The following is a 25,435-nucleotide window of genomic DNA, read 5'->3' as shown; positions in this document are numbered from 1 at the left end:
GGTAAGGGTATGTGTACTTGGGGAGTTGGGGTTATGGAGATACATTTAGTATGTTCACTTCATCAGAACCCACTCCAAGTAAACAAAGGACTCTGCCCTTACATACTTCTCCCATGATGCTGATCAGCTAACTTGATCTGTGGTCAGTAAATTTTAATGCTATGCAAATTATACTTTTACTGCTCAGCTTCTTTAGGAAGCAACCAATGGCACAGCTTCCTAAGTCTTGAAAATTTGATCTAAAATAAATGGGTGTGTATGTATATACATATACATACACACACATTTCTATATACATATATATACACATATACATATATTTATATATACATATATATACACACACACATTTATTTTAGATCAAATTTCAGACTGGTATGCCAAGGAGGTTATTAACAAGGCATTAACATTTAGAAGTTATTGAAGGAGGAAAATCAATATTACCATCTTTATAATATTGCAAGCTCAGTTAGAAAGAGTAAGCAGAAGTTTATTTCAGGCTTCTACAATCATAAAGAATGTTACAGTATGGGAGGAAATAATGTCTTTAGATTTTTAGCATAAGAATCATTTCTTTTCTTATTCTGCTGTCAGCACTCCCCCACACACAAACAGAACTATCTGTTGTATTCTTCCTGAAAAGAATTTAATATTTCACTTACTTTTGCAAGTCAGTACCTCTTTTATTACCTAATTTAATCGTGAGGAATGACATGATACTGGAGCTAATACTGAATGATATTCTTCTAATAAAAATAACAGTAATCCTCCCAAAATCAAGATGGCAGTACTCTGAGGATAGAATATGAATTTAGTATATATATATATACACACTAAAATAAATGAACATATATATAATATATATATTATATCTTATATATTTTATATATATAATATATATACATATAATATATATATGACAGTAACATAGATCTTTGTGAACTTTTGTCCTACAGGTCTAGTCCATCCTATTCTTACTCTCATATTAAATTCATATTCTATCCTCAAAGTACTGCCATCTTGATTTTGGGAGGATTACTGTTATTTTTATTAGAAGAATATCATTCGGTATTAGCTCCAGTACTAATGGGGGGTACTGAGAGCAGAATAAGAATTGATTCTTATGCTAAAAATCTAAAGACATTATTTTCTCCCATACTGTAACATTCTTTATGATTGTAGAAGCCTGAAATAAACTTCTGCTTACTCTTTCTAACTGAGCTTGCAATATTATAAAGATGGTAATATTGATTTTCCTCCATCAATAACTTCTAAATGTTAATGCCTTATTAATAACCTCCTTGGCACACCAGTCTGACATTTGGGGTCATTTGCTCATTAGCAACTCTGGCAAGAAGGAGCTGCTTTAGGGGCACTGCCAATTGAATTTAAGGACAATGAAAGATACCTTCCTCAGCAAGGCAAGTGCCAAAGAAAGGTAAGAAGAAAATTCAAGAAACATTTTTAAGAATCTAAAATTGTATCTTGACAGTTATTTATCATTAAGATTTTTTCTTTATGTCAAATTTGTTATAAATCTAATCTCTCACCTTAATCCATGGTATTTTCACATTCTTTTATTTTCTAATCTATAATAATTACATCATAAACAATCCTCAAAAATCCCCATTGTTAAAAGTCATCTGCATATTCCAACATTCAAATTATTATATTTTTAGGCATTCAAAATATGTTGTGTACATGACAAGAAGAAAAACATTAATTTGGTAAAAATCACTATAAAATCATGTTTGTAAGAAATATAGCATAGATGTAAACAAATTAGCATTAATGTTCATCTTAACGAAAAACCAAGTAATGAGTTTTCATATTCAATCTTAGCTGTCTTGGAAATTGTTGGTTGTTAAATTTTGGACCAGCAAAGTCATCTTGGATTTGGGATGGAAAGCTATTGAATCTAACAACATATGAAGAATATGCTTTTTAAAAATGCCCTATTGTATATTAATTTTCATTTTTCCCTTGTGACAAAATTATATGGCACTGCCCTTTTACAGAAAGTTCCACTAAAGAGTTAGAGATATGCTGACTCTCAATGTTCTTATGGAAAAATACAAATGACTTTATAGCCATTGCAAAAGGTTCCCAGCTATATCTGTGTTTAACATTTAGTATCACATGTTGAATTTCACACTCTCCAGTGTAATTACAGAAAACTGGAATGATACAGGAACTTCATTGCAGTGAGAGTTTCTCTTGCAAAATTCAAATGTTTGAAATGTCAGAAAGTTCTCTGTATCCTACAACATAATTTGTATTCAAATATAGCAACGGATTCCTAACTTCTTGCTAGTAAACAAAACAAAAAATTCATTTATGTTAATAAATTTGTTTCCCATCTGTAAACTAATTCATGGCACCTTTATGGTGCTAGCTTATTCATAATATATTTTAAAAAATAAGAACAATTCTGTGTTTTATTGAAGTCAGAATTTTTTGGAATTCCTATTTAGTATATGTATTTTATTAAGCAAGGACTATGTTGCCTTCTCTAGGGTAAAAAACACAACCATGAAAGTTGAGATGCCATCTTAAGTCACTTTGAGGAATGTGCAAATCAAGGGGTGAATTTGGGATTCCCAATACCACTTAAGACTTCCTACCATCTCCTTTGACTGGTGCCATTTTCCGGGAGGGGATGGCAAAAAAATAATAGCAGCTGTAAAGTATTTAGTATCTCCATAACAAATGTGATCTTCAAAGAACTCTGTGGAACTTTGACCCTATTTGTGGTACTAATACGTGTGTGTGTGTGTGTGTGTGTATTATATAAGTGTGTATACACATGAACACCTATATACACATACTAACATTACAAATTTACATATGCAAGAATATATTAAAAACGGGGCTATATGATCTTCTATAGCAAATTCATCAGATCTATCTGGATATGCTATAACTGGATTTGTAGTGATAAGTTACATTAGTGCTTCCTTAAGTCCATGCATACTTATGATCAAGGTTCTAGAATAACTTCTCATACTGATTTTATTGGAAGTGCAGAACTAATCTAAAAGATACTAATATTGGATTTAGTGACAAATTTAGAAAATCTCAAACTAAAAGTCACATTTTAAGCCCACCATCAAGTGAACATTAAATGTGTGAGCTACTATTTAGGAATATTGTCATATAATTTGAAATGAAACATTATTCCTTAGTAATTGACTATGCAGAATACACACCATGAATACAGTACACACAAAACCAGAACCTGACCAAGGAAAATGTCATTTTCTTTCTCCTTATTTTAAATCTTCAGCACCAGAAAGTTTGTTTTCTCTTTGTGGAAAATCAATAAACACTTTAAAAGCAGAAGCAGGAACTCTTCTTTAACAAAGTAATATACTTTCTAAAAGGCCTTGGTTTTGCCTTAGCTTTAGCCATATGAGGAATGGTTTCACATCTTAGTTGTGTGGGCAGATCTGGTCTCCATGGTGATAAAAAAGTCAGCCAGGGAAGTGGAAAGAACTGTGGTACATTGCTCCCAATAGAAACGGCCAAGCTGAAATCAAATGCAGCTTTTGTATTTAGCGTGGACAAAGCCTGAAGCTCCAGTGAACTGGTACTTTACCTCAGGTTGTCATGGCAACCTGCTAAGAAGGGTGGGTTACAGATACCCGTATCAACTTATTGCTAAGATGTAAAATCAAAAGCCAGAACATATGGGATAAAAGTAATAAGTTATTCACTAGTTCTGAATTTGGTTTTCTTAAAGAGGAGCTAGGAATTTAATGGAGGTATTGCTGTTTTTGCAAAATATCATATATTCTAATTAGTATTCTTTTTTCAAGGAATCCTACGAATTAGCACTGAAAAACTTTTACTCTTCAATTTGGTGTTAACGTTTTGAAGGCAAACCAATTTATCATGTTAGCTCAGTAATAATAATCATGGTACTAACATTTGCATTTCACTTTCCACTTTACAAAGTACTTTTATATGTAATATCTTGAAAGAAGATGCAGGAAATGCGAGAATTATGAGTTTTTATTTTATTCTACATACTGCATGAGAGATTAGAAAATGGAAATAGATTAAAGCATTAATGTTGCATTCTTTAATAGTTCTTTTCATGTTACATGCATTTACTCTTCAGATTTGTAAGAGGTGATTAAAAGTAACGTTTCATCATGAGAGAATACACAGAAACACACAATATATCAGACTTGGCATCTGTGAGTAGGAATTGGTAAAATCAGTGGTATCTCTGAATTTTACTCATAAATCTACTGCTTTATATCTCCACCAAATGATAGATAAATAAATAGGCAGAAATATTTGGATTGTTTCTATAGAATGTATAAAGTAGAACTTTGAAGGAAAAATTGAAATAACTTCTGATTAGTCACCATATGAAATAATTTTCAAACTGGTATCCAGACTTAATTCTTGAGAATTATTTTATGTATGTATGTATGTATGTATGTATGTATGTATGTATTTATTTATTTAGAGACAGGGTTTTGTTCTGTTGCCCAGGCTGGAGTGCAGTGGTGTGATCACAGCTCACAGGAGGCTCAACCTCCCACCCTCAAGTGATCCTCCTACCTCAGCCTCCTGAGTAGCTGGCACTGCAGGTGCACACCATCATGCCTGGCTAATTTTTGTATTTTTTGTAGACATGGGGTTTTGCCATGTTGCTCAGGCTGGTCTCGAACTCCTGGGCTCAAGCAATCTTCCTGCCTTGGCCTCCTGAAGTGCCGGGTATGAGCCACTGGGCCCGGCCAGTTTTTCTTTTTTTTAAAAAAATCCCAATATTAAAAATTAGCTATAAAAGGAATCATGTCAAAGCTTAAAATACTAAGAAAGGGTTTTGACTCAAGTGGTGGACTCATTTCACTGTTTATACACATCACAGTACAAGATTTTTGGACACTGGTTAAAATTGGAAAGTACACTAATTATAATTTCTACTAATAAAAGGTAAATTGTTGTAAATGTGATTGAAAGATCAGAACAACATTTTTGCTTTACTTGATTAACCATATTAATGGTGCTGCTGTAATAAAACCTAAAAATTTTAATTCCTTTTATGTAGGTCTAATATATATATATATGTATGTGTGTGTGTGTGTGTGTGTGTGTATTATATACATATATAGTGAAAAATATTTTGCTAAATTTTAACCTGTATTAAAATTATAAGTCTGAGGGGCAATATGCAATTAAGAGTGTTCACTCTGCTGTCACAATGTCTATCTGAATCTTAGGTCTGTTATTAAATAGCTGGGAGTCCTGGATTATGCTATTTAAACTCAGTTTCCTCATCTAGAAGATAAGGATAATAATAGTATTTCCCTTACAGGGTTGTTGTAAGGATTAAATGAATTATATTATGTAAAGACCTTAGAATAGTGCCTGACACATAGTAAGTACTCATTAAAAATGTTAGCTATTATTTGTAATAGATTAATGTGTTCAACAAACCTATAAAATTTAAACAAAATGCATCACACTATAGGTGTTTTGGCTTTACCTTGAGAAAGGCAATTCTTCTTTAGTATTTTTATCCATGTGTAAAAATATCTTCTTTTTCTATATGAGAAACGAATAAAAGACTCAGATTTATGGGCATGCCTGGCTTTGCAGATTGCATTTCAAATCCAGACTATGTGGCATATCTTTATAAAAAAGATAAATCACTAAAATGTCTTTGACTTTAACAGAGAGGCATCATCTATAGAAAACATAAAAAGAGTCTTCCTGAGACAGCAGTGAAAGTAAAAGGACAAATACATATAATTCAGTCATTCTATTCAGAATGCCCTTGACATCAAATTTAAAATTATTTTATTCAAAGACTGATCAGTTAATGATGTAAACCTGACTGAGTTGAGATTTGCTTTAGAATGGAAATAGCAAGTTAAAATAGCTTCAGTTTTCACTTCTTCATAATTCATTGTATGTTCATTGAATATATTTCACTAAACAACTGAAATGTAATAAATAAATACTGTTAATATAAATGGGATTTATTTTCCCTATCAATGGGTGTTTCCCTCTTGCCATTAGATAACTTACTTTACACATTGATATGGTTTGGCCCATCCAAATCTCATCTTGTAGCACCCATAATTCCCACGAGTTGTGGGAGGGACCCCCGTGGGAGATAATTGAATCATGGGGGTGGGTCTTTCCCATGTTGTTCTTGTAAGTCTCATGAGATCTGATAGTTTTAAAAATGGGAGTTTCCTTGCACAAGCTCTCTCTCTTTGCCTGACCCCATCCAAGTAAGATGTGACTTGCTCCTCCTTGCCTTCCACCATGATTGTGAAGCTTCCCCAGCTACGTGGAACTGTAAGTCCAATTAAAGCTTTTTCTTTTGTAAATTGCCCAGTCTTGGGTATGTCTTTATCAGCAGTGTGAAAATGAACTAATACAGTAAACTGGTACCAACAGAGTGGGGGCACTGCTGAAGATACCTGAAAATGTGAAAGTGACTTTGGAACTGGGTAACAGGCAGAGGTTGAAACAGTTTGGAGGGCTCAGAAGACAGGAAAATGTGGGAAAGTTTGAAACTCCCTAGAGACTTGTTGAATGGCTTTGACCAAAATGCTAATAATGATATGGACAATGAAATCCAGGCTGAGGTGGTCTCAGATGGAGATGAGGAACTTGTGGGGAACTGGAGCAAAGGTGACTCTTATTATGTTTTAGTAAAGAGACTGGTGGGCATTTTGCCCCTGCCCTAGAGAATTGTGGAACTTTGAACTTGAGAGATGATTTAGGGTATCTGGTGGAAGAAATTTCTAAGCAGCAAAGCATTCAAGAAGTAACTTGGGTGCTGTTAAAGGCATCCAGTTTTAAAAGGGAAACAGAGCATAAAAGTTTGGAAAATTTGCAGCCTGATAAGTGATAGAAAAGAAAATCCCATTTTCTGAGGAGAAATTCAAGCTGACTGCAGAAATTTGCATAAGTAACAAGGAACTGAATGTTAATCACCAAGACAATGGGGAAAATATCTCCAGGGTATGTCAGAGACCTCTGCAGCAGCCCCTTCCATCACAGGCCCAGAGATTTAGGAGGAAAAAATGATTTCGTGGGCTGGGCCCAGGGTCTCTCTGCTGTTGTGCAGTCTACGGACTTGGTGCCCTGTGTCCCAGCCACTCCAGCCATAACTAAAAGGGGCCAAGGCACAGCTTAGGGTATGGCTTCAGAGGGTGGAAGCCCCAAGCCTTGGCAGCTTCCTGTGGTGTTGAACCTGTCGGTGCACAGAAGTCAAGAATTGAGGTGTGGGAACCTCTGCCTAGATTTCAGATGTATGGAAACGCCTGGATGTCCAGGCAGAAGTTTGCTGCAGGGACGGGGTTCTCATGGATAACCTCCGCTGGGGCAGTGCAGAAGGGAAATGTGGGGTCAGAGCCCCCACACAGAGTCCCTACTGGGGCACCACCTAGTGGAGCTATGAAAAGAGGGCCCCCATCCTCCAGACCCCAGAATGGTAGATCCACCGACAGCTTGCACAGTGAGACTGGAAAAGCTGCAGACACTCAATGCCAGCCTGTGAAAGCAGCCGAGAGAGGCTGTACCCTGCAAAGCCACAGAAGCAGAGCTGCCCAAGACCATGGGAACCCACCTCTTGTATCAGCGTGACCTGTATGTGAGACATGGAGTCAAAGGAGATCATTTTGGAGCTTTAAGATTTTACTGCCCTGCTGGATTTTGGACTTGCATGGGGCCTGTAGCTCCTTTGTTTTGGCCAATTTCTCCCATTGGAATGGCTGCATTTATCCAATGCCTGTACCCCCCAGTGTATCTAGGAAGTAACTAACTTGCTTTTGATTTTACAGGCTCATAGATGGAAGGGACTTGCCTTGTCTCGGATGAGACTTTGGACTGTGGACCTTTGAGTTAATGCTGAAATGAGTTAAGACTTTGGGGGACTGTTGGGAAGGCACGATTGGTTTTGAAATGTGAGGACATGAGATTTGGGAGAGGCTGGGGTGGAATAATATGTTTTGTGTCCCCACTCAAATCTCATCTTGTAGCTCCCATTATTCCCATGGGTTGTAGGAGGGACCCAGCAGGAGATAACTGAATCATGGGGATGTGTCTTTCCTGTGCTGGTCTAATGATAGTGAATAAGTCTCACAACATCTGACTGTTTTAAAAATGGGAGTTTCCCTCCACAAGCTCTCTCTCTTTGCCTGCTGCCATCCATGTAAGATGTGACTTGCTCCTCCTCGCCTTCTGCCATGACTGTGAGGCCTCCCCAGCCATGTGGCACTGTAAGTCCATTAAACCTCCTTCTCTTCCCAGTCTCAGGTATGTCTTTTTTTTGAGATGGAGTCTTGCTCAGTCGCTCAGGCTGGAGTGCAGTGGCACGATCTCGGCTCACTGCAAGCTCCGCCTCCTGGGTTCATGCGATTCTCCTGCCTCAGCCTCCTGAGTAGCTGGGACTACAGGCACCCGCCACCATGCCAGGCTTTTTTTTTTTTTTTTTTTTTTTTTTTTTTTGTATTTTTAGTAGAGACAGTGTTTCACCACGTTAGCCAGGATGGTCTCGATCTTCTGACCTCATGATCCACCCGCTTTGGCCTCCCAAAGTGCTGGGATTACAGGTGTGAGCCACCGCGCCTGGCCTCAGGTATGTCTTTATCAGCAATGTGAAAGCAGACTAATACATGCTCACGTGCAAAATGTTCCAAAGTTTTTTCTTCAAGATGCAAATGTAAAAGAGTCATATTGAAGAGTTGCTTTGTAATAAGTGCCCTCTGTGTTGAATTCTTGCTGTCTAATCCAAAATTAACACACATTTCAGCTTGTCATCATGGTAAGCCATGTCACTTCCTAAATATTACAGCTTTCCCTGAGTATAGTTTCCTCTCTTTCCATCTCTTTCATGATATCATGTCTAGTCTTTGATCTTATTAAGAACCAGCCCCCTCCTGAATTCATTTCCTTATCCAATTTGGACCCCTCTGACTAGACCCCTCAATTCCCTCTTGGATATGTATTACATGTACTTGTTCCAATACGTGATTTCTTACTCCTGCCTGGCCACTGGGCATCACTAGAAAAAACTGTAAATGCACACTGATTGTTACCATTCTAAATTTGTGTTTTCTGACTTCAGGCCATTCAGGGCTACTTGGCAGACCTCTTATTAGTGCTGGTTAGCCCAATATCCAATTCTTCATTAGGAGAGCTCCAAGTTTCCATTTTACTCTTCAAGACCTACTTTCTATCTGTTGGATCTTCCTCTGAGAAGGTAACGTTTTGCCTCCACATTTGTCAAGGGAGGGTATCATATCTCTCATCTGGATTATTGAATTAGTTTTCTAATTGGTATTCCTATCACCTGTATTCTCCCACATTAATACATCTATATTGGCCAGAGTGACCTACTGAAGCTCTCTATCATGTTCTTTGGGATACAATCCAAACCTCTAAACATGGTATGTTAGGACCTTTTTAATTCATTTCTAACATAAATCTTTGTCTCATCTGTACTCATCTACACTAAATACCATATTTCTCTAAATTATTCTTTGTTTTTCTTCCTGTCTACCTTTGCTGATGCCATTTTTTTTTTTTTTTTTTTTTTACCACCTAGAATGTACCCTCCTTTTCTTTTTCTCCTGGTGAAACCTTATTCATCCAGCTTGAATATCACATCCTCTGTGAGGTCTTGTCTGATTTCACAAGGTAGAGATAATCAAGACCTCTTAAGTGCTTTCATAGAACTTAATGTGTTCATTTCTCAAAACATCTAATATACTGTACAGTTACATTTGTATGTTTTTCTCTCCCATTAAATGATGAATTTATTGATTCTGTAATTTTAAAATCTTTGTTTCTTCCAGCACTTAGCAGAGTGGGTACTCAGGACACTGTGTTGCCTCCATAAATATTATTTGAATTAATTAAATTGCCCAAATACATCTTAATTCAAAATCTCAGTATTTGCGGGTGCAAGCTGAACACTGAATACACTTCTATTAAACAACTATGTAAAATGCTTTATACCTCACTAGGTTTTCAATTGAAGTGAGAAGATCTACTTAAAGTTTTTGGGGTGAACTACGTAGCAGAGGGGGAAATCTTAGGAAGATAAGTCACTGAGGTCAAATAATGCTATTTCTAGCACTGCTTGCTATGTCAAGGAAGAATGATTTTGACCTTATACAAAATGATAGTGTAACCACTGCTAAAGGGTGTTTTCTTTGAATGACCTACATTGTCAAGATATTCATATGTCATTAATGTTAGGAGTAGATGAGGTAAGACAAAATCTTAGACTCAGGATGAGATTTTAATTATAAATATAACTTAAAAATATACTCTCTAAAGGTCCTTCTCTGTTGATAGAAGCAGATTGATGGAACCACTATAAAAAACCTCACCACCCTGCTACTTTGGGGAAATGTTGGAAGGGGTTGCAGCCAAATTGCTTGATACAGCTTTATTGCTATGTGTAAAACTTTGTCCTTTAAACAAATTTTGAATGGCTAGGTTTCTGTACCACATGGATCAGGCAAAATAAATATGATTGTGACATAACCATTAGTTACTGTTTTAACATTTTAAAACGCCATGTTACATGTATTATATGTGCATTTCCATAAAATATTGAAAATTTAACATAAAAAGAGTCATCAAATTTTACCCAAATAGTTGAATTATTTTATTTTTACTTTTAGAATATGATGTGCATTTATTTTAATAATCTTTTTTTTGAAAGCTGAGTCAGTTTAAATTCTAAAAAAGCATTCTCTAAAAATATCTGATGCCTTATAACATTAGTGGATAAATTAAATGGCTTTTCTAAAAAGTCAGTCATTTCATTAGAGACAATGAAAAAATAAGAATTAGTATTCTACCTTACTCAATCAAGCCTCATGGCTTTTATCATTTAATTGGGTTACAACCACCTGAATTATGAGCTATTGGGGGATAATATAGAAATACGTCAGATATTGTCAATTTAAGATAATCTCTGATTTTAGAAACTGTGCAATGAATAGAATAAAAGTTTGGCTAGGTAGATAAATTAATACATCATAATTCTACCTTTTGGAACAATCATGATAGAAAACTTAGGGGTGGGCAGGTACAGTGGCTCATGCCTGTAATCCTAACACTTTGGGAGGATCACTTGAGGTCAGGAGTTTGAAACCAGCTTGGCCAACATGGTGAAACCCCATCTCTACCAAAAACACAAAAATTAGCCGGAAATTGCTTGAACCCGGGAGGTGGAGGTTGCAGTGAGCTGTGATTGCGCCACTGCACTCCAGCCTGGGCAACAGAGTGAGACTCCGTCTCAAAAAAAAAAAAAAAAAACAAAAAAACCAAAAAAACAAACTTAGAGGTAGCCTATTTCTTTTTATATTAGAAAAAAATAGTTTGTGCCCATTCTTTATCCACAGGAATTATGATTTTATAGGCAAAATTCTCATCATTTTAAACACTACACTCAATTGCAAGTACAATAAATGGTTCTTGAGATTTTAGGCACTGTTCAGATATATGATCAGTCCAGTTTATGATTGCTGTTATTATTCACCTTTGGGATGATAGCCACACCCTGCTTCATGGACTTTTGCTGACTGTCAAGTAAAACAAACTAAATTACGTCTTTTTCCTTTGTTTTCTTTCTTTCTTTAAAATTTAAGGCACAAAGTAAAATAGAATATCTCTGCATTTTGTGAAAACAGTTTATCAACTGATTTAGGGCTCCTGATTAATATCAATCATCTTAATATACCAAAAAGGTAGTTCTAAATATCAGTAATGCATAGGATTTCCATACACATTTTAGAAATTGAAGCCTGATTTTATGCCACCAGTGGAAATATTATTGATGTTTAAACAGTGAATCATTTGTGTAATTTGGCTGTCTCAAAGTCTAAAACCATGAAAGTAATTTTTAAATTCACTGCTCCATATGATGGAGGACATGCTAAATTTTGGCTGGAATTGTAAAAAAGTTAATCAATTTTTAAAAAAATTCTCCATATTATAATTAATTAGAAACCAATTTTTGGACACCTATGCCTTTCTTCTTCTGACAATATGCAGTATTTTGTAAGCTATAAATCCGTGAATGAGTTTTATTTAATATTTATTTAGTTTGGGTTCCATGACAATGAAGTACCTATTATATGTTTTGTTTAATACGTATAAGCTCGGTGAATTACAGGCAAATAAATTTTGAAGGGCTAAATCAAGTTTGTTTATTTTTACAATCAGCTATGTTAATTATTCAGTTGGGAGAGGTATATCACTGGCTACGTGTGAAAATATCAAGGAGCATCGACAATGTGGTGCCAACATTAAACCATACATCCTGAAATGTTACTATGTATTTTCTAAAAATATAATGGAAGAGATTACCTTCAACAAACATACTTTTCTTTTACAGAGGGAGCAAGTATCTTGCACTAGATAGATTACAGCAAGATAATCTAATAAACAAATACTCAAATATCACCCCAATTTCTATAAGCTCTTTAGAGCAGAAATTGGTAGTACAGTTTTGGACTACCAAGTCATTATTACTTTAGGTAAAAGGGCTTAAAATGAAGAAGCCTGAATGCAACTTGTTTCTGTAATTTGAAGCTATTATTTATAAAGAATGTAAACTGGGGCATAGTACAGAAATGATAATTCTTAGGAGCCACTGAATACAGTTGACTAAAGAATATGGCTGATCAGCGTTAGGACTTGGATCTAACAAAAACAAACTATTAAAAATCTTTGGTACTCTTATTTTCTTACTCTTACTAGATCTGTAAAAGTCCAACCAGGTCTGTAGGGTTCCAATACTCTATACAAACATATTCTGGTATTGATTGAGGCATGTAAGAACAAAGGCTTAAAAATATTGTAAATTGTCCTAATGAAGTCACCTAATTTTTATAGTGTCATGTTTCCTATTATTTGTAGACTAAAAGTTGAATCAATTTCTATAAAATCTTCTGAAGATGAAAAAATATAAAATAACCTGAACTTCAACATTTTCTGGTCAAGCCATCAATATACTAATTATAGGATTTAATGCATTGAAAATGAGATCAATACATGTAAGTAATTACTGCATGCATTTAAACCCTGATGATTTCATGTTTCAGAAATACAAAGAAATATGTGGAATCTATTTGGGATCTAATGCTGAACAACAGGGAAGTACTTTTATGGCACAAAGAGAACTAAAAGAAACACATTATGTAATTTTGCTTTTTTGCTTTTGTTTTTTCTTCTAGTGGTGAGGAGCAAGAACACATAGCTGGATATGGACCTTAGATTATTAAAGATATGATTTTAAAACTTTACAAAGACAAATGGAAAGTTTTAATGATCAGTACTTTTAAAAAATTAAATTCCAGTAATACAAACGTAAATTGTCCCAATGAGGGAGGGAAAGCAGATGCAGATGAAGTCAAGGTAGTTACAAGGAGCTTCTTTAGAACAAGCTTTAGTTTAAGGAGGATTTCTATAAAATATGGAATAAGAGGCTACGAGAAATGAACAAGTAGAAAATAATACCAATTGTTTCTAAGAAGAGCACCACAAAGGCAAATGTTCAGCTGAAGCTTATGAAAAAACTGAAGATACAAAGCTTTTGTAAAGAAAAATTAAGAAAATATCAATGACAAAAAGTAGAACCATAATGGCTTCAATGACAATTTAGGCTTTTCCTGCAAGAGAAAAAGTCTTCAAACTAGGGCATTAAAACATAAATGCTTCTGGAGACAAGGGACTAAGAACTACTCTGTGGTTCCTTTAAACTAGAAGGTTATAATCTTAGCAAGTGAATAAAGTTTTTGGAAATTATCTTAGGGCTACTGTCAGCATTCCATGAGACTTAATGCTTAAATCTTAAGAGCCCTCTTATCCAAACAAACAAAAAAAGCATGAGTTCTCCAATGAACATATTGATAAACCTGATATAAATATAAAGTTTTAAAAATAGATGATGAGTGGGTGGAGTTTTATTTTTTAATTTCGTTTGACAAACCAACATGAATTTAATAAAAAAAGAAGCATTTTAAAATGACTTATTTTGGGGACAGTATCTCTAAGTTGGAAGGGAAGAGGAAAACCCTCGACAGTGTGTCTTAACATAAGATGAAATTTTGCCTGATACCCTATGAATAAAGATACTGTAATATGGGCTGAATGACATTACTATAAGGTGGATCAATATAAGGACTTTGAATGACTGAATAAAATTAACACACAAAGTTTAAAATTTAATGCTGTAAATCTCTGTCCTTGGTCTTTTCTTCCTTAAAATGTTTTCTTAAAAAATGTACTTTCCTTGATGAATCAGTTAAAAACATAGAAAGGGTACTTAGAATTTTGGAGTATTATTAAATGATAAGAGAAATGAGTAATATCATACATGATAAAACAGAGATTCTAAACTTTGTAACAGAGTCAAATACTTTGGGTGAAACATGAGACATTAAAAATTTAACAGAAATAAATATAAATAGCTGCACTTGGATTAAAAAATAAAGTAAGTAGAACGCTTATCACTTGATAACATTAAAGCATTATATGGGCCAACAGTTGGCAGGTTAAAACTAATGTAATCATGTTAACAAAAGTATAGTGTCTAGATCATTGTAATAGTTCCAATACACTTAGCATGGGGACTCTATAAAGAAACAAGGAGTCTAGATGAGGGTAGCCAGGATGATGAGTTATCTAGAACTCATGTGTCACAGGCATAAAGAAACCTCAAGAAGAGACAACACAAATTATGTTTGATAACACAATTCCATTTTAGAGTTTCGGAGATATATACAATGTGCAAGGCATATGGTGAGAGCAAAGGGCAAGACCATTATGCTGAAGAGAACTATATAAAACTTCAGAGTTGGAAGAAACCATCAGGTTGAACTTTCCAGCTAACTTGGGAATTCCTGGCTGGTAGCTGGTTATTCAGCCTCTTCCTAAACACTTCGAGTAATGAGGAGCCCACTAAACTCGTAAGTTATAAACTTGCAAAAACTGGATTTTTTTTTCATATCAATCTAAAATCAGCCTCCTTGTGCCCTTTATCTACTATGTTCTCTGGAACTTCAAAGACTATCTTGTCCATCTTTCCACATGACAGGCTTTCAAATGCTTGCTCTGGATTTTTCTAATTTGCAATTTTAAGATCCACAATGAGTAGAAAGTTTGGCAGAAATTTGTTTTTGTATCAATACAAGGAAGAACTCTGTAAGTAAGGCTCTTCCACATGAAATGCCTGCTTTTGGAGGTGGGAGTTCTGAGTCTCTAAAATATTCAAGCAGAGGCTCAATAACAATTTTTAAAATATGCAAAAGTTTCTCTTTTGGGTAGAAAGTGAAGATAAATGCCTCAAAACTCTAAGTTCTACGGTGAGAGGGCTATATGCATATTTACATACAGTATGACTCATTTTCCATGCCAAGCCCAATTAAAAACAATTCATCTCTCAAATGAACCCTTTTTCTTAACAAAACATTTTAAAATAGGTACTGTACTATTTGCCAGAGAGATACCACTGACAGTAACACATTAAAAAAAGATGCTTACAAATTTAAAGAAGCATTCAAAGTCAAGGCACTTTTTCAGTTACTTATTCAGCAAAGCTATTCAGTATTTCTACGGAATTATTTTTGTAATGATAAACATCTTGCCTACCTCTAGTTCTGAGGCAAAATCCTTCTAATTAAGTTAATAAAAGCACATCATGAATCTAAGAACCCAAGATGCTAAATAAAGAGAAGGCAGCCCAGCAACTACACAGGATTTTAAAAAGATAACAGAATTCAAAGTGAGGGGTGGGGCTTATTGTCAGAGTTTGCTTATGTATCATATTAAAGCCACACTGATTCCAGCTGTCCCTCCTCCCTGTGTGTGTGTTTTCTTTTCTTTTTTTAAGAAAAGGCACATGAACCCGTGTGTGTTGGCATTGCTAAGGAACAGGAGAAAACATTAGAGATGACAGGAAAAAAACGTGTACAGTTTAAATTTAGTGACATCAAAGTTATGGGCTATTTTCTCTCACCAAGAATCTCAAGGTGTATGCTTTACAATGTCCATTTCATAAGTTACAGAATAAACTAAATTCAGTCATAGAGCAGTGGAGGGGCCACAACAACAAAAATTTAAAAAAAATTATAACGAAAATAGCCAATAAAGTCATAGGTGGAAAATTTGGAGGTCTTAAGTGAATAGATCTTAGGCATTAAGTCAATACATTCTACGGATGATTTATCAAAAGAGAAATAGCGCAGTAAAAGTAACAGATTCAAAATCATGGAAGATTAGGGATTTCAAATGTGGAAGGAAATGAAAAATTATTTAAAATTTTAAGGTTCAAATTTCCCTAAAATAGACATTCAAAATACAATTTTCTGTATTTAATGCTCTGCTAATATTCCCTATATTATTATTTTCCAATAATCAAATTCTACAATGATTATAGTGTAACATTAAGAAGTGCCTTCTCAATTATAAAAAGAAACATTAATCTATGGTCAGTATAATATGAAGTTCAGTTCATTGATTTTTAGACATCTGATTTGTGTTAATCAGTACAACTGGGTAACCAGAATGCATATTCCTCAACCATGATGTTTAAGGAATAAGCTGAATCAGAAATAGCTCTTTAAGTGATCTCATCTGATTTTAACTAGTCTTATAAATTTTGCATAAGTGATAAGTAACTTAACATAAAAACAAAATATCTTGCACCATCTCTCAATGAATAATTTTTATAAAATTATAAACTGGTTACTAGGGAAAACTACTGGTATAAGGTAACAAAGATGTTGCATATTTGGAATTACTTTCTGTGTTTCATGTTATCAGAAAGAAAAAAATCTTATTTCTTAAAAATAATTTACACATTTCTGTTGTAAGTAGACTTATGAAAGAGCTAGACAGGCTCTTAACATGGTACCTTGTATGTAGAAAAATAAACAAATGCATGTTGAATGCATGAATGCATGTTTGGAATTAACTGGATTATATATTGATACAGCAAACCACATGTACAATACAGAGATTTAGTTTGCATTTTAGCTGGCTAAATCTAGATATTGAAATGTTAGAAAATCTACGAGTAAGAATGTTAAAGAGTTTGTGGCTCTAAAAGCTCTGAAGTAAATCAGTGATTTACAAAACTATAACTCTTATTTTCAAGTATTCCAAAATGTCTGTGAAATAACCCAGAAAGTTGATTTTATTGGCATATTTTGTGTTTGTAATAAAAACAAAAATACACGAAATTGTCATTCTTGAGACAAGAAGCTGCTATAAGTTTTGAAGTATGAGGTTTAACTATTAATTTTTTAAGATCAAATTTTCCACTTAAAAATATAATAATGGGCACTTTTTCCTTATTGAATGACATAGTAGTGGGAACATTTTCCCATTAAAGGAAAAATTTTAGAGTGTAATAGATTATGTTATTAAGACCAAATATTAGGCCAAGATGTACCTATGACCCGGCATAAGAAAGTCTGAGTGGCTAGTAGTATGAAACTAGTGAGAACACTGGAAATAGGAGAGATTGTTTAGTAGAAAGTTCAGTGTTTTATAACTTGCAGCTAAAATCTGTAGGTAAACTGGTCACCAGACTCAGTGGCTATGAAGCCCATATCCAAGTTCTGCTTTCTGGCTTTTGAAGGCTGGACTTGCTAATTTTTTTTCTAACTGGCTCTGGCTTGGCTCTTTTCATCACAGAGCTTTGGTATAAACTGAAAGTACTGGAAGATCTTCATAAAGAAAGCTGAGCAAAATCCATAAGGCATCAATGCATTAGGCAAGTAGGCAAGAGAACTTCTGATCTATGAGTCAGGGTGTGTGTGTGGGGGTGTGCTTGCAGGGGGGGCAGTGTATGAGTGTGCATATACAGCCAATGCCATTTCTTTCTTCTCATATTTCTCCTGTTGTTTTTGAAAAGGTCAACTGCTACATTTTCTAGAGTAATAAATTTTGGGATTGGGCTGGGTTCTAAGGTGCTATGTAAGTTATTTCACAGGACTGTTGCTTACATTATAAACTAATGCCATATCAAAAAAGTTTTAGTGGAACTCTAACTGATAATCAACTAAACCATCCTTCATATCCCTAACTCACATTCAGTTACAAGATAGAGATATATAAGGAAAATAAATTCATGCCAGAATTGATTTTTAAAATCTTAACTTTCGACAGTAGTTAACTTTGGAGAGTAAAGAAAAGAGAAGGTGGCTTTGCACTTTCATCACTGTACTATTTATTTATTTTGCAATAAGCAAGTTATTACTTTTGAATTACACAACAAAAATAGGGTAATTAAAAAATCTCCAAGATATTTTTTTATGGTGCAATCCTATTAAATCATAATCTACCATCTTCTGGTAGTTGGCAACCAACCATAGGAGGTAAATTGTTTATGCTGAGGGACAAAAATGAGGCATTTGTGACCTTTGGCCTTCTCTGGCAAGGGTGAGCAACGTAAAAAGAGAATGATAGGTTTTCATACAATAAGCTAGAAGGTACTCCATGGAGAAATGAATAATATGCTATTATTGAGCTGAAGAGAAGTGATTTGCTTTTTTTTTTTGATGTGTGAAAATAGTAGCAGATAACAGTGTGGCTGAATCTAATAATCTCTCTTGGTAAAAAAAAATAACATAACATAAATCATAACTTGTCTTACCTATGCTAGTGAGGGGTTGACATTGTTTTTTTGTGAGCTTTAGTTCTCTTCTGGCCACATCTTCTGCTGTTGTGACTTGACAGCATTTAGAATTCCTTCTTTTGCCATTTACATCTGATGTCATTACTTACTAACACTTTTGAGATTATTTTCCTGGCTGATGCAGGGCTATTGGTTATTTGCCAAAGTACAAGTTGCAGTTTCAACACTTTTTACAAACTAATTAAGATGAAGCTAGGTAATGGATGACTAGGAATGTTAACCAAGCACTGGTAGTGATTTGAGTTTTCCTTCCTTCTACAGGCAGTGGATTTTGGTGGGAAGAACAACTGCCTAAGAGAGTTGGAAGATCTGGTTTCTAACTGATTTATGACAATGAACTAGTTATTTCAGATGTCATATTCTTGTGGCCTTCATCTTTGAAATGGCAGTGAAACAGGAGGAAGTGGTTTCAATCATAGAGAATGTGACCATAAAAGAGCCATAATGTGAAGAGCAGTAATTCTAGTTATCAGCATCCCAGCTTTGTGGTCTCCAGCATAAAGAGGGTATGCTGAACACATGTAGTCCTGGCTTTCCCTTGACAAAATACCAAAAATGAGGAATTCTGCGATGTTTTGATTTGTTTTATGTCATATGTTGGATAAAATAACTTTAGCTCTATAAATAATAACATTGAAAGGAAGTTAGTAACAAAAGGGGTTAGCTATTACTCATTCATTCACTCATTCACTCTTTCAACAGTGCCTGGGCTACTATGGGCCATATACTGTTTTAGGTGCTGTAAGACAGGAATAAAATCCCTGCTCTTAAGAAGCTTAAATTCTAGTAGTAGGGATGGAAAACAAATCTGTGAACAATATTTAATATTATATTCATAGTGATAAAGCTGGGAAAAATATAAAACAGGGTAACCATACAAGAGGATGAATGGTGGTGGTGGGCATCTGGGTCAGACTGGGTTGTCAGGAAAGGGTCTCTGAGGGGAAAATATTTGAAATGAGACCCAAATGACAAGATCTATAAATAAACATTTCAGTAAATATATCTGATACAATTATTGCTATTTGGAATGCAAGGTTTCTTTTGAGTTCCCAAATGTCCAAAGTCAAAAAGGAAAGGAGTAGTGAGTGATAAGAATGTGAAATGAGGAACATTTCTATTTTACCTCCTAGAACGCAGCTAATACGTTAGGTTGAAACATACAAAATTGCTAATGTTTCATCATTTTGACGTATAAAAGCAACATTTCATATGGTTCAACTCAATGGCTAGAACTGAACAAAGACAGGACATGTAGTAAACATTACTTAATGAGGTTTGCCAGGCCTAATTCACTATTTAAGTATTGTAATTGCCCGCTTTGCCTTAATACAAATCTACATAAAATCTATATAATTATATCAATCTATAAATAAAACAAATATAAAACCTATATAATTATATAAAATCTATATAACATTTACTGGACAGACTTATAATGTGTCACATATGGATCTAAGGTGCTTTCTGATATCACTTCATTGAATACTCACACAACCTCAAAAGCTAGGTATTATTACCATATGATTTGACAATGAAGACATTGAGGTCTAGAGGTGTTAAATAACTTGATCAATCATACCAGTTGTAAGTGGTACAGTGACAAAGCAAGGATTTCAACTGAGGAATATCTCCAGAGACTGTACTCTAAGCTAGGTTTACTTATTGTCTATAGGAAAACATGCTTATTCATTTCATGAGCAACAATAATTATATCAAACTTGCTACATTTTCAGGATTACATAATACTTATTATTTTATATATCTAACATTTCAATAGAGCCAAAATTTTTAAGTAAGGTGATGTGATCTGGGCTATGCATGTGTATATATATATTTAAAAAGTGAAACACTGCTTGAACAAATATAATTTGAAGACAAAACATACACAGTAATAGAGCTGCTCATGCAGAAAGTAATGATAAGCAGTTTTGCACATTTCTTTTCCTCATCACCATAAAAACAAATCAAGGTTAGTCTAAACTGTTCACATCATTCCATTTCCCTTGTCATTTGTTTAGGCATGGACATGTGATGCAACCTTGGCGATGAAATCTGGGTATAAGTCTGCTAGAAGGATCTATGGAAAGTTTCCCTTGGTCTTATAGAAAGGACTAAAGATAGGGCCTGGTCTTTGGCTTTTTGAATGCTGTCTCATGAGAAATGATGCTTGGAGCTCTTGCATTACAGAAAAATGAATGGAGAGTCCTGACATTGGTAAGCCATGAAATTTACCCCAGAACGACCCCACCTCTGAACTTCCTGTAAGTTAATAACATTCTCTCATTTTTTAAGCCAAAAAATGGAGGTGTAATTAAAAATCCAACCTATAACCAGTATCAGAATTATAGTTAATCTTCAGTGTTTTATGTCTCCCTAACAGTATTTCTTCAAAATCAGACAATATATTAAAATAATTTTCTCACTACTTTCTAGGTTTTTCTGTTGTTTTTTTTTTTATACATATTTGTTATATAATCAGCCAAGGATGGTGTGCTCAACTTTACAAAAGTGATATAGTTAAGGTTCTCTGCCATTTTTTCTCTGACTTTATCATGTCTTTTTCTTCACATTGTGTATATCCTTCTCCATCTACTCCCTTTAGACATGAACTATAATTTCAGATAGTAATGATGATTATGCTCTTTAAAACTATTGGTGTGTGTATATAATTTATCTTGATAATAAAAAAGTGAGAAGTGTTGCAACATTTTTATTTTCAACTTGTTCCTTTTCTTCCTTCAATACAATTTCATATTCTGGGAATACCTTCTCCTTGTCTACATATCTCCTACCTTAATGTTCTTAAAAATAGAATTCATGACCTTTAGAAAATCTTCAGGAAATGAAGATAGGACCCTTAAAATGATTGACAAGAATTAATGTATCTTCTGCTCTGTATTTGCAGTCATAATCTAGCCCCATGCCCTAATAATTTAAGATTTTAGGCTACTGAGTGGCATATTCTACACAGCTCCTAAGTTATTAATAGTGTGCAAAGAATGTTAGATTTTTTACTTATTTATTTATTTATTTTGTTTATTTATACAGCGGGTTATGAGACTGGCAAATTTTTTCTTTCTTTTTTTTTTTTTTTTTTTTTTTTTTTTTTGGAGACAGTCTTGCTCTGTCATCCAGGCTGGAGTGCAGTGGCATGATCTTGGCTCACTGCAACCTCCACCTCCCAGGTTCAAGCAATTCTCCTGTTTCAGCCACCTAGTAGCTGGGATTACAGGTATGTGCCATCACGCCTGGCTAATTTTTGTATTTTTCGTAGAGACAGGGTTTTGCCATGTTGGCCAGGCTGGTTTCAAATTCCTGACCTCAAGTGATCCTCCGCCTTGGCCTCCCAAAGTACTGGGATTACAGGCGTGAGCCACAAAACTCAGTCTAGATTTTTAAAAACAACCTTAAAATACATTTCTCAGCAAATCTCATTTTGAAAGTGTCAATAATATTTCAGCCTGATAATCTAATGTGTACAGTGGCTCCAAGGTAATAAATTTTATTCCCCCTTAAAAGACCTAGGTTTTGCTTTAGATTTGTAAGACCAAGCTACATATATGTGTAAATTAAGTGAGAATACTGGTAGGTAATCTTCAAGACAATGATAAAGGACATTATGACTTCACTGAGTAAATGAAGGCACCAAGAGTCCAGGAGAGTTCCCTTATAATTGCTTAGGGGAAAATCAGCAGGATTAAGGGATAACGTTTTTCAAAACCTCATCTGAATTGGCTAGTACATACGGCAAAGGAAAGTGAGATTTTCTAAGCTGACTTCAAGCTGTATTAACCAAAATAGTATTTTAATGTTATGGCAGATTATTTCTGAATGAAATATATCTTCATATTTTGTCCCATACTTTCATAATTTATATTCCTTTAAAGTTGCATAGAATGACATAATTTATAATTTAATTTAGCTGATGTCTTATAATGTCCATACCAGGTAAGGTTTGAAACTGCTAATTGGGATAACAGGAAATTACTTGTCTTTTCTCAAATGTCAGTGAAGTAGGTCAAGACAATTAATATGCAAGCTGACTTTTCAGTCAAAGGAAAACAAGACAGGTCTCATTTGTGTACTTTTAGTACCATCCATTTCAGACTAAAATGAGTTCAGCCTAAGAAAATCACAGTATGACTCAGTTAAATAATTGAATTTCAAAATAAGGCAAAAGGTAGTTCAACCACGAGAACACAGATTGAAGTCTGTTCTAAGGAAGGCTAAATATATACTTTATAAGCAGGGACAAATTCCATACCCGTAAGGAAAATGAAAAACAGCTAAGGCATGGATTTAGGTGTATCTTGCTTCTTAGATTGCTCTGTAAGCTCATAAGCACTATATAACATATATTGTGATATAAAGTAAGATAAAATGTAAATGATAAGAAAGAGGTTTGGTTGATGACATAATTCTTCACCCTTAAAGCATATGACAGACTATATTTTCATGTTTTCTTCCATTATTTCTCTTGGCCACGTGCCTGATACTTCCTATTTTTAATTTCTTGGCAAACTGAGAAAAATGTTTGGAACTAGACATTAAACTTATTTCCTCTGCAGTTCTGCACTTGATGACTACAATTCACTTCAGGAGGTCAAACTGAATGCTGGCCTGGAGCAGGACAGTTAGTAACACACTGCTGTTGGGCTTTGATTTTTACAAGCACAGGTTGCCTGCTGAACTGTGTGGCAGCACAGTGAGCGCTCTGTGTTGGAGGACATGTACGGGAGGCTAAGGCTGATGTAATGGCCACAGCTTCGTTTCCGTGTATAATTTTTGCTCTGCTGACATAACACCAAACAGCTTGATTTGAACAAGCAGCCTGAGTACTTACTCCTAATGGTCAATCCAGGGAAGCCATGAACATGACATCCCATAACTAGATCTTAAAGATTCTTTTGAAAACACTGGTTTTTAAAGCTGATGTTTCCTGAATAAGGTGTTCACCAAATTGCCCACTCCTAAATATTAGAAATAGCAATGCAGAAAACCATCATTAGAACAAAAATACATTTCATTGAATAATAAGCATCTTCCAGGAAAGGATGAATGCACTACTCTGTTATGAACAGTTTGAAGTACACGGAGAAATCAAGTGGCAAGATTTATGGAAAAAATACCCAGAAAGAAATGGGGCCTGAAAGACAGTGCAAGGCCACTTTCAGTGAAGCAGATCTGACTGAAATAGCACGAAACATCCCACAATATTGAACCATAAAGACAAAAAGTACAATACCAAATTTACTGACACACTTACTAGGTCTGTTCTATCTTATAACAATGATTCTACAGAGAGCCCACTGAAAAAGATGGAAAGCACTGAATAACTACCCACTTAACTCATCTGAAATGTAAAGAAAAAACCCAACCAACTTAGGAGTGCATCTATTTGGCTAAAAAATCCAATCCACTGAACAACAAAAAAGAGACTCTAGAAGAAAAAAATTGAAAGCTATCTAACTAGAGGTGCTCTGTGGACTACTGGAAACCTGAAGAATGAGCAAGCATGGTGCCATATTTTCCCTCCATGTCTTAGGACACGCTTGCTTCTTTCTGGTCTTCCCTTATTCAATGACCAGGATGAACTGTTAAGTGCCTAGCTTATTCAAAACAAGACAACATTAGTGACTTAACCTGTAGGAATGATGAAATGTTTTCTGAACAGAATTCTCTATTTCAGAGGGCTGTGCCTAATTTCCACACAGTGTATCTTAAAATGGCTGAGATAAAGTATTTTCTCCAATATGTTTGTAAAAGAATAAACCTCACATACTTAGTCACAGCAGTTGTGTAGTACCTGAATGACAGTTGAAATGAAGTTTCTAACTCATCTTTAGATTTTAGAAGACAATTTATTAATTTTAGTAATCTTTAGAATATTAAACATTATTATTATGCTTGCCAGAATTCCTGCAGAGGACTAACATGGCTCCTAAATATTTCTTCCATAAGAGTCTTCCATAAACTCTGATAGATGTGAATGTTGAAAGGGCTTGGCAAGTAATGAATGGTAATTACCTTTCCTGTACTAACAACATACCTTTTATAATGTTTCTCATGGAGATTATGACTAAAATATACTTCACATGGAAACTGCCACAGCATATGAATTTTATTACAAGCAATTCTTATATTTTGTTGGTAGATGAGATATTAAATAATGCAATGAAGATCCATACCATAAAGGGAGGTCCACTGTATTTTCTTGTCAGTCATTTCCAAAGAGACTATCATTTTAAATGAGCCAAGCTTGACATTGACATGGGGCTCTTGACCTGTTCGTAATCTGTGAACTTTGAGATATTTTTCCATTTGTGATGAAGAACTTACACTAATATATCCTGTAATCAAAGTCCCATATATTTGTAAAATGGGCTGAAGGCTACATTCTGCTTTCATCTTTTAAAAAGAGAAGTCTATTACCCTAGGGGTACCAAACAAGTAAGTGTGATTTCATCACCATTTGCTCAAGTTATCTGCACTAATTGGCCCAGACTGCATTTTGAATAAAGAGATGTGAACAGTTTTATACTACTTCTTCTATATATTTTGTTTTGTGCATTTTATGTTCAGGACTTATAGCCAAACCTAGATTTTCTTTCTTACTAAAATAACTGAGTTACAGCCTTTCCCTTAAACCAGCCTGGGTTTCTGGACTGATGTGTCATGTTAGTAATAAACAGAGGCTTGGTATGGCATGTTGAATAAAGAACTTAGTAACTA

The 25,435-nt window shown here is 34.7% G+C and overlaps 1 protein-coding gene across 8 annotated transcripts in view; it reads right to left on the bottom strand.

The window, feature by feature from the left end:
- Positions 1-25,435, bottom strand: part of CNKSR2 (connector enhancer of kinase suppressor of Ras 2) — a 282,653-nt gene that overhangs the window by 18,909 nt on the left and 238,309 nt on the right. The window lies entirely within an intron of this gene.

This window comes from Pongo pygmaeus, chromosome X, assembly GCF_028885625.2.
Source record: "Pongo pygmaeus isolate AG05252 chromosome X, NHGRI_mPonPyg2-v2.0_pri, whole genome shotgun sequence".
NCBI lineage: Eukaryota > Metazoa > Chordata > Mammalia > Primates > Hominidae > Pongo > Pongo pygmaeus.
This window is presented reverse-complemented; position numbering and strand designations above follow the sequence as displayed.